Below are 10,533 nucleotides of genomic sequence, written 5' to 3' on the forward strand. Positions count from 1 at the left end.
GCCATGTTCATTGCAGCAATATTAAAAATAACAAAAAGATGTAAGCAACCTAAATGTCCATCAGTGAAAGAATGGTTAAATAAACGTTGGTACATACACACAATAGGATAGTACATGTCCCTAAAGACTCCTGATGAAACTATGATTATCTCATGACATAGATAGAATTTGAGGGCATGTTGAGTGCGTTTAGTCAATCACAAAAGAGTAATATTGAATAAAGGATAAATACTTATACAAAATCAAAAAATATTTTCACAAAGCTATAAGAAACAGACTTTAACAGTAACGAGGGAAAGGAAGGAGAAGTCAGAGGCTGGAGTGTAGACATGTGTTCACCTGGATGAAGAGGAAAACAACATCCAACAAGAGGGTGATAGACAAAAAATTATGTAAACAGGGAAAGTCATGGGGATATTGATAATTTAATTGACTCATAGTGATCAGATGGGACAAGGTAGAACTGCCCCTGTGATTTTCTAAGACTAACTCTTTACAGGAGGAAGAAGCCCTGTTTCTCCCACAGAGTGACTGATGGTTTGAACTGTTGCATAACTACTATACCACCAGGGCTCGTCAAACTCTCACCTAGTTCCCCATGAGAAAATTTGTTTTAACTATGGCTGTAGTGATTAATAAAGAAATAAATAAGTATAACATTACAAATAGATTAATTGACAGGTCAGAATAAAATATTTTGTCCAACATCTTTTGATGGTAGTTAATAACTGTTGTCAATTTGAGACTTAAGAGTGAAGGGGTGCTGGGGCGAAACACTAAGGGCATGCAACAGAGCATCAAGGGGAGCAAAGCAATTAAGTCCCTGAGGAATACCAAAACTAGACTTTGGGGAGAGAGTTTGGCTCCCCATCAGACTCAACTGGAAAACACTCCTAAATGTCATAAACAGACCTCGAATCATATGTAGCTTTTTCCTTTTTTTCATTGGCTTTTCTTTTGTTGCTGTTATATTGTTTGTTTGTTTTTTATTGTTGTTGTAGGTTTTGTCTTCCTTTGTTGTTTTATTTGGCTTTGCCTGTTTTTTGCACTTATTAATGTCTCTGCATGTCTATCTAGATAAGTTCGGTAGGATAAACAATTTGGAGATGAAAACAACAGGACTGACAGCTCTGGGGGGGCACAGGAGAAAGGGAGGCGGGAGAAAAGAAGAGGCATTATAAACAAACCTAGGGACAAAGGAACAACAAGTGAACTAAAATTGATGGAAAGAAGGGTGTAGGACAGGATGCTTAGTGGGACTTAATCATGGACAATGTAATAGCAAGGAATTACTGAAACCCAAATGAAGGCTGGACATGATAGTGGGATGAGAAGAAAGTATAAGAAAATAGAGGAAAGAACTAGGAGGCAAAGGTGTTTATAGAGGTCTAAATATAGGCATATACATATGTAAATATATTTTTACATAATGATAGAGAAATATAGCTATGTGTATATACTTATATGTTAAGTATTAAGGTAGCAGATGGACATTGGGCCTCTACTCAAGTATTCCCTCAATGCAAGAACACTTTGTTCTTATAACCCGGCATTCTGTGATGCTCACCTTCCCTACATGATCACCAAAGACAAAATGGGTGCATAAGCAAATGTGGTGAAGAGAACTGATGGTGCTTGGCTATCAAAAGATATAGCATCTGGGGTCTTAAAGGCTTGAAGACAAGCAGCCATCTAGCTGAGAAGCAACAAAGCTCACATGAAAGAAGCACACCAGCCCCTGTGTGATCATGAGGTGTTGATGGATCAGGTAGCAAGTATCAAAAACCCAGGACAAAAATCATACCAATGTGAATGGGGAGGGGGTGCGGGGATGCATGTGTGTGTGGGGAGGGGGGGCAGAGTGGAGACTCAAAGCCCATCTGTAGACAACTGGCCATCCTCTTACAGAAGAGTTACAAGGAAGAAATGAGCCATTCGGGGCACAGTATAGCACCAATGAAACATTCGACTTTCCTCTAGTTCTTTAATGCTTCCTGTCCCCCCACCCCTGCTATCATGACCTCAATTCTATCTTAAAATCTGACTAGACCAGAACATGAACACTATTACAGATAAGAACCTGCAACACAGGCAACCTAAGACAGATAAACCCCTCAGGATCAATAACGAGACTAGAGATACCAAGGGAAGGTGGGGGAAGAAAGGGAGAATCAATCACAAGGATCAATATATAACCCCCTTTCAGGGGTATGGACAACAGAAAAGCGGGTGAAGGGAGAGAGCAGATGATGTAAGATATGAAAATAATAATGTGTAATTTATCAAGGGTTCATGAGGGAGGGAGGAAGAATGGAGGGAGGGGAAAAATGAGGAGCTGATTGAAAGCACTCAAGTAGAAAAAATGCTTGAAAATTATGATTGCAAAATATGTACAAATGTTCTTGACACAATGGATGTATTTATGGATTGTAATAAGAGCTATAATAGCCCCCAATAAAAGTATCAAATAAATAAATAAATATTAAAAAAAAGACTGAAGGGGTGGAGTTTAGCCTGTCAATCAGCTCACAGCTTGACGACCTCATTTGGAGACACTAAGGAGATGAAGAGCTTGCTGCAAGGGGACGCAGACTTACTCCCTGACATTACTGATGATGAGCTTGATGGAGCTATGCTGATGCAGCCAAAGCCCGAAGCTAGAAGAACCACGTGGAGACCCATGCCAGTGCTGAGATGCTTCTACCACCACTGGATTCACGAGACTTTCCACCCACTGGCCTGGGATCTTCTTGCAGTCATTGCATGTGTTTCAGAAGTCTGAAGAGGAATTTATAGGTTAGTATGGGACATATGGGCTAATATCAGATTTTGGACTTGATCTGGGCTGTGCTGTTCTTTTTTCTCAATATTCAATTGCTCTTGTATATAAAGCTCTTTCTTATACTCATATGCGTGTTCATGAATTTGTTTCTCTAGTCTACTCAGACTAACACACCCACTATAACAGCCCCAATACAGAAAAGTGTAGACAAAAAGATCCAAAACAAATGTATGATTCTTTGAAGGACAGAAAACTAGAGACAAAACAGGAGTTTGTGGAAAAAGAACCCATGTAATCTTCTGCAGTTTTGAAAGCCAACTTACAAGCATCCGTGGAAATTTTTCCAAGGAATGAGATTTTCCAAATTTAATGTACATATTAATCATTTTGAATATTTATTTAATTATTCACCTCCTTTTACCAGTAAACGGAAAGGAAACTCCCACCAAGACCAACCAGAGAAATAAGGCACAGTTTGGATGGTATAGGAAATAAGGGAAAAACTACGGAGAAAGTCCCAGGCCCAGGCACTGGTAGCTGCCTCAAACAAACCTGGACCAGGGCCTCAATGCAAATCCTTGTTGCTAGTGTGAATAATATTAACAACAAACAGAAGTCTAATGCTGGAGGAGAGTCTGAAAACTTTAGAGAGCAACCCTTCTGTGGCCCTGGTGGGCAAGGTAAGCTGAAAACGGAGCATAGAGTATAACTATTAAAACACAAACAAACCTCTGACATACAAGCCCACACTCTAAGAAAATGGCAGCAGCAGCCTATTTTAAGACCATTCAAGTCTGCTGGACACCAAAGATAATGTTGTTTTGTGCCATTGAGTCAACACCTACACCTAATGACCCTCTGTGAAAGAATGTAACTGTCCCATATGATTTCCTAGGCACATGGTCTTGACTAAATTGATTCAATCCTCAACACTAATTGTTTGATAACATAAGATGCATGTTGAATCTTACATTTCTATAGTTTTTAACTTAGTATGGTTTCATCTAAACAAATGTCTGGTATTCATTAAAAGGGGGCGGGGGGAAGGTAGGAATGAAACAGAAAGAGAGAAAAAGCATTGTCAAGACATAAAGCAAACATCAGTGTCATAATCAAACATACTCAAGGTTTTGAAACTCTCAGGGTTAAACTCATGTTAATGTGTTGAAGACCTAATGTGAAAATTGAACAACGTGCATGCAAGAATGGATGACTCATCATAAATATGGCTATAATGCAAACCCAAACCAAATTTACTTCTATGGAGTTGAGGCCGACTCATATAAAAAAGGTAAAGTGGAAATACTAGAAATAAATGATATAAATGCATATATAATAATTGAGGTTATATGTCAACGTGGCTTGGCCAGGATTCTCAGCGGTTTTGCATTAAGACCTAGTTAGTCCCTATGATGAGAGCACCTCAAGGTGGTGGGCTTTGTCCAATAGAAGTAGATGCTAGAGAGAAGCTCTCTTGCTTCTTATTGAGTGTAGATCCTGCATCTGGGTCTTTGTTGACCTCCAGTGCTTCAGAGTGAACCAACCATCTGCTCAAGTTTTGCCTGGTGATCCTGGGAGTTGTGGCCAGCCTGCCATCTTACCAGTAAACCTTAGATTCATTAGTCTCTACAACCACATGTCTGACCTACCAATTTTGGGTTCATTGATCTTGGGTTCATCAGCCCTGATGACTCGGTAAGTGAGCAGCCTGCCCCTAGCCTAATATCTCATCCAAAGACTTGGAACTTGCCCAAACTTTAGAACTTGCCTAGTTGCACAGCTGTCGAATACAATGCTACTTCAAATGTTCTATAAGAACCTACAACGACAACATGCTTCCAATTCCTTTCTTTCATTACTTAAACTGTTGGTGCTACAAATTTTACTTACTGATTTTATGTTTCATATACATTTAAATAATCATTTTCTATATACTATCAGTCTTTCTCCCACAGAGCAGCTGGTGAGTTTGAACAGCCAACATTGAGGTCAACAGCTTAACATTTAACTCACTGGACCACCAGGTCTTTTAGAACAGTGGAAAAAATACAGTAAAATAGAAAGTCTGGGATCGATCCATAAATATAAGGAAATGCATTTAAGAAAAGCTAACACTGATGGCCATTGTGGGAGGAAAGGGTGACCACTAGACTTAGGAATAAATAGTGTATATTGAGTTAATTACCCCCACTCTTTATTGGCTGAAAGAGATCTTTCAGTTTAGTTAGATCCCTGTATGTTTTGAGCTAGACAAAGCAGTAATTAAGTAATATATGAATTCTAATTTGTTCTTAGTAGGTGCAGTGAATGAACTATATGATTGGTAGAAAAAAATAGTATGATGAATTAATTCTTATTGTCTCTGAAATTAAACATTAAGACTAATTAAGATATCTAAGAAGAACTGCCTTGAATGGAAATAAGAATATGCCCTGTATGACAACAGCATATCCTCTACTAGTTTTCTCCTAAATTCAAACTAAGGAACCAAAAGACAGTGTAAAAAAGAAAAGTAATGAGAATTAGATTGTGACTTGATATTCTGACTTTTTATGTAGGACAACTGATGTGATTATTGGTGCATTTCTTGTCTCTGTGCATACTACCCCCAAAAGTTTCTGTTTAAACATTTAATCTTGCATCTATCTATCTATCTATCTATCTATCTATCTATCTATCTATCTATCTATCTATCTATCATCTATCTATTTCAGGCTATCATCATTTCCAGAGCCAGAGAGAGTTGTCAACACTCATTGGTCTTTGTCCATTTTTGAGCCACAGAATCGAGAGAAATAGCATTTTCTACATTGATGAGATAGCAAGCAGACCCAATTTGGGTGTGAGTGAAAACAGAGCAGTGCTAGTCTCTGTGCCATTTGGACTGTAGTAACCTTGCATATCACCTTTCTTTCTTTTTAGAAATAGAGGAACTTAAAAAATCATTTTATTGGGGTCTCATAGAACTATTATCACAATCCATATATACAGCAATTGTATAAAGCATGTTTCTATACCCTCATCATTCTCAAAACATTTGCTTTCCATATGGGCCCCTGGCATCAGCTCCTCCTTTTTTTTCCCCACCCTCCCTGCTCCCATGTCCTTTAGAATCATGATTATATCAATAGTTTCAGAAAACTCATTTGACACTATTCAACCCCCGTTTTATTAAAAACTATTAGCAAAATAGAAATAGAAGTCAAATTATTCAACATAATAAAGACCACATACAAAAAGACAAAAAAACAATATCACATTCAATGGGGGGAAAGTGAAAACATTTCCCTGGAAGACTGGAACTAGACAAGGATTCCTCTTATCACCGTTCTTCAACAGCATCATGCTGGAAGTCTTAGAGAAAACCATTAGAGGACCAAAAGAAATTAAGGCAATACAATTAAACTAAGAAGAGATGAAGTCACAATTTGCAGGTGATAGGATTTTATAGAGAGAGTGAATAGAATAGATTTACCCAATGCAATCCATCTTTTGATCTCTTGATCGCTGCTTCTGTGAGCACTGATTATGAATCCAAGCAAGAACAAAACTCTTGATAACTGAAGAAGTCATGTAAGGAGGGCCTTGTCTTATGTCATGTATCTGTCTAGGACAGTGCGCAAATGTCTGTCCTAGCTGGTTCTCACAAACTGCTTCCTTACTGCAAACGGTAAGGAATTTGGGGAACAGCTGCAAACAGTGTTCCCTAGTAGCAGTAAACAGGAGCAGTACGGGCTGAGATACGGAACTCTCAAGGCTACGAAAAATTCAAACGTGGGAATAGCAACTTTATCTGGGAACACTGCCAGTACTTAGTACATGAAAATAAAGTGCTGTGGCCCATCAGGGCTGCAGTTTGTACCATCTCGGTGTCTATTTTGTGCTGTAGTCGTGTGTGTGTGTGTGTGTGTGTGCGCGCGCGCGTGCGTGCACGCGTGTCTGTTTGGTTCTTTGTTCATTCTCTCTACTTGGAAACCGCGGCAACAACTTCAACACTTTCTCTATCGGTGCAGTTGTGAGGATTTGTTCTTTTTTACATTGAATCATAATCCATACTGAAGGTTGAAATCCTTAATTTTCATCAGCAACTGCTTCAGTTCCTCCTCACTCTCAGGAAGAAAGTTTGTGTCATCTGCATATCACAGGTTCATAAGCCTTGCTCCAATCCTGATGCGGTATTCTTCAACATATAATCTAGCTGCTCTGATTATTTGCTCAACATACAGATTATATAAATATGGTGCGAGGAGACAACGCTGGCCCACAACATTCCTGAATTTTAAACAATGCATTATTTCCTTGTTCTGTTAGCATAACTACCTCTTGATCCATGTATAAATTCCGTATCAGTACAATGAAGTGCTCTGGAATTTCCATTCTTTTCAAGGTTACCCATAGTTTGTTATATCCACACAATCTAATACATAAGCATAGTCAATAAAGCATAACTAAACATCTTTTGAATATCCTCCACTTTCCGACAAGATCCATTTGGCAACAGCAATAATAGCCCTTGTTCCAGGTCCTCATCTGATTCAACCCTGAACATCTAGCATCACCCTGACAATGTATGGTGCAACTGTTGTTGGATGATCTTCAGCAAAATTTTAGTTGCGTGTGATATCAATTGTATTGTTCTATAATTTGAGTATTCTATTGAGTCAACTTTCTTTGGAATGAGTACGAATATGGATCACTTCCAGTAAGTCGGCCAAGTAGCTCTTTTCCACATTTCCTGGCATAGATGAATAAGTACTTTTAGTGCTTCATCATTTCAATTGGTATTCCTTCAATTCCCGGAGCCTTGTGCTTTCAGTGAAGCCTAGACTTCTTCAGTACCATTAGTTCTTGTTTATATCCTTCCTCCTGAAATGGTGGATTGTCCGCTAGTTCTTTTTGGTACGCTAACTCTCTATATTCTTCCCATCTTCTTTGGATAATTCCTGCTGACAAGTACCTAGGATATCAATATTTATGAATTCCATTTTATCTTTTGATGACTTCCAATTTTCCTAGTTTTATGCTTTGCACATTACAAGTTCTGATCTTTGCAGCTTCTTCTTACCCTCAGTCATGCCCCATCAGCAGATGATGATCTCTTAGGCTCTATTCCCATGGACTTTGCCCACTCTTGTGACCATGGCAGACTCCACCCCAAGACAACAGGTCCTCCGGAGTCACATTTCCAATTTCCTCTTACCTGAGGGGACCATCCTTGAGCACTTTCTCTGGTAATGTTCTGCTTCCTTTCATGAGACCTTCAGTATCTGAAAATGTTTAGATTTTATGCATATGTTTCTGTGGCTACTTCCTCTGGAGTGGACAGTCAGTTCCTTCTTTGGAGTCTACTCTTAGTATGGAAGGTCCACTGAAACCTGTTCACTGTGTGTGACCTTGCTGGCATTTAAAACACCAGTAACATAGCTTCTAGCATCAGCAATAACATACCATATTATGGCAAACTGACAGGTAAGTGCTTCAATTAACCAACTGAACTAGTATCCAGAAATCATTAAGTGTAAACAAAAGATTTTAACAATCCTAAAATATAATCAAAATGACATTTATTTCAACAAAAATAAGGAATTTTCTAGATTTTTCATAAAATATTAATACTATTCAGGTTTATGAACCATGTCTCAATAAATGTTAAAATGATTCAAATGATACAATGTATATGACCAAATTTAATTAAATTTTAAATCAATGAGCTCAATATTTCTGAGAAACATCTGGCATTAGAAGTCAATATCAGAGTTTGTGAGATATAGCCATATTTATATGTAAGCGTACGCCTCGCTAACAATAATAGCAATTAAAATAGCTATAGGATAGATGGCTGTGTCTGAATAGCCTAGAGTATGCTCAAAGAAAAGGTAAATGAAATACTGATTTTAAAATGTAAGTGGAGACAGAAACGCATCTCTAGACCTATAAAGAAATTATTTAGAAAATTACAGTTAAATCACTTAAATGCAACTCAGATAGGTCTCTTATACTATAGTGAGTGAACTTCCTGTGAAAGAAAAAGACTGAGATAATGGGAACATTTGGATAGACACAACTGAGACTGAAAAGTTCACAAGAGATGCAGAACATAATTTCCACAGAAAAAAACATTTCTATTGTGCACTGATTCTAGAAACAGGGCTAGTGGGTAGAAGTATCAGTTGGATTAGTTTCAACTATATATAACAGGAAATGCATAAAACAGTGGTTTAATTATTTTTTCTTCACATGTAAAGGTTAGGATAAAACCATGAGGAATTTAGACTCATTGTTGGGCTGTAATCCACGAGGCCAGCAGTTTGAAGCCACCAGCCACTCCAAGGGAGAAAGGCAGGACTTTCTTCTCCTGCTGACAGTTACAGCCAGTGCTCACACTTTCTCAGTATGCAAGCTACTTATAAAATGATCAAGTCAAAATGATCTACCAACTACAAAAATGCAAAACATAAATTTAGTTTTATTTATTTGTTACATTTATTCATAAATGAACAGTTCTGGGACTTACTCCCAGAGGGAAAGTACCCAAACATGAGAAAATGTGCTACCTCCTTGTCTGTTCATTCACAGATCACGATCGACGTATTGAGCATCCCTGAGTTAGTCTCAGAAACTCACAGGATCAGTTCTGTCCTGCCCTATAGGGTCTCAGTGAGTTGGCGTGTATGCAATGGCAGTGGTTTTTTTATTTTCTTCTTTCAGTTTACCATTCTGAGCATACCACTTAAAGTCGGTGAGGTACCCCAAGTTGCTAAGCTGTTGCTGGAACTCCAACTTATATTCACTGTGCAGTAAAGAAAAAGGATTAAAAGGGCAAAAGAAAAAAGATTCCCATCCAAAACATGCACAAGCTCTTTGACTTCATTATAGAAAGAAATCACACAAGCCACTTTCCCTCACTTATCATTGGTCAAAATCTTGGTCACGTGGTGATACCAGCTGTAAAGGAAGCTGAGTAGTATTTTATTAATGCTTTGCCATCCTTAATAAAACTAGGCGCATGCTTAAGAATGAGAGGGAAAGTAAATTGCACAGGAACTAATCAGTTTGTGACACAACATTGCCCAGGATGCTTTTCAAGTATTATTCTTGAGATAGAAAGATATCTCTGCTCCCTATTCGGAGAAATTTTCTCAATAACTGTTTGCTAAGAGGAACAGTGAGGTGTGTTGTGGCATGGCTAATAGGTGTGAGAAGCTTCAATAGAGAAGTCTCGAATCATGTATGCATAAAGGCAGCAGACACAGAAAATATTGTAGAAACATTATAGTTTGTCAAAATTTAATAGCAACCAAGCTATTCCTCAACAACGAATGAAATCAACTGTGGCTCATTCGTAGAATGAACTATTGTCCAGCAAAGTAAAAGAGCCATCATGTCACAAAAAGACATGGAGAATCTTAAATATATATCATTAAATGAACGAAACCTGTCTGAAAGGACTACAAATTGCATGATTCACACTACATCACGTTCTCGAAAGGGCTAAACTACAGATCTAGAGGGGGGGGGGGAAGAAAGAAAGAAGGAAGGCAGGTAGAAAAGGTCAGTGGCTGTAAGGTGTTTAGGAAGAGAGGAAGAGGAAGGAATAGATGGAAGAGGTGATCTTTATGGTAACGTATCAATCATTTTGACACTATAAGGCAGAACAAATGGCATTATTTGTCAAAACTTACAGGACTGCACAACAGAAAGAGTAAACAGCAACATAAGCTATAGACTTTAATTAATAATCTAGTATCAAT

The sequence above is a fragment of the Tenrec ecaudatus genome, chromosome 6 (genome assembly GCF_050624435.1).
Source record: "Tenrec ecaudatus isolate mTenEca1 chromosome 6, mTenEca1.hap1, whole genome shotgun sequence".
In the NCBI taxonomy this organism is placed as follows: Eukaryota; Metazoa; Chordata; class Mammalia; order Afrosoricida; family Tenrecidae; genus Tenrec; species Tenrec ecaudatus.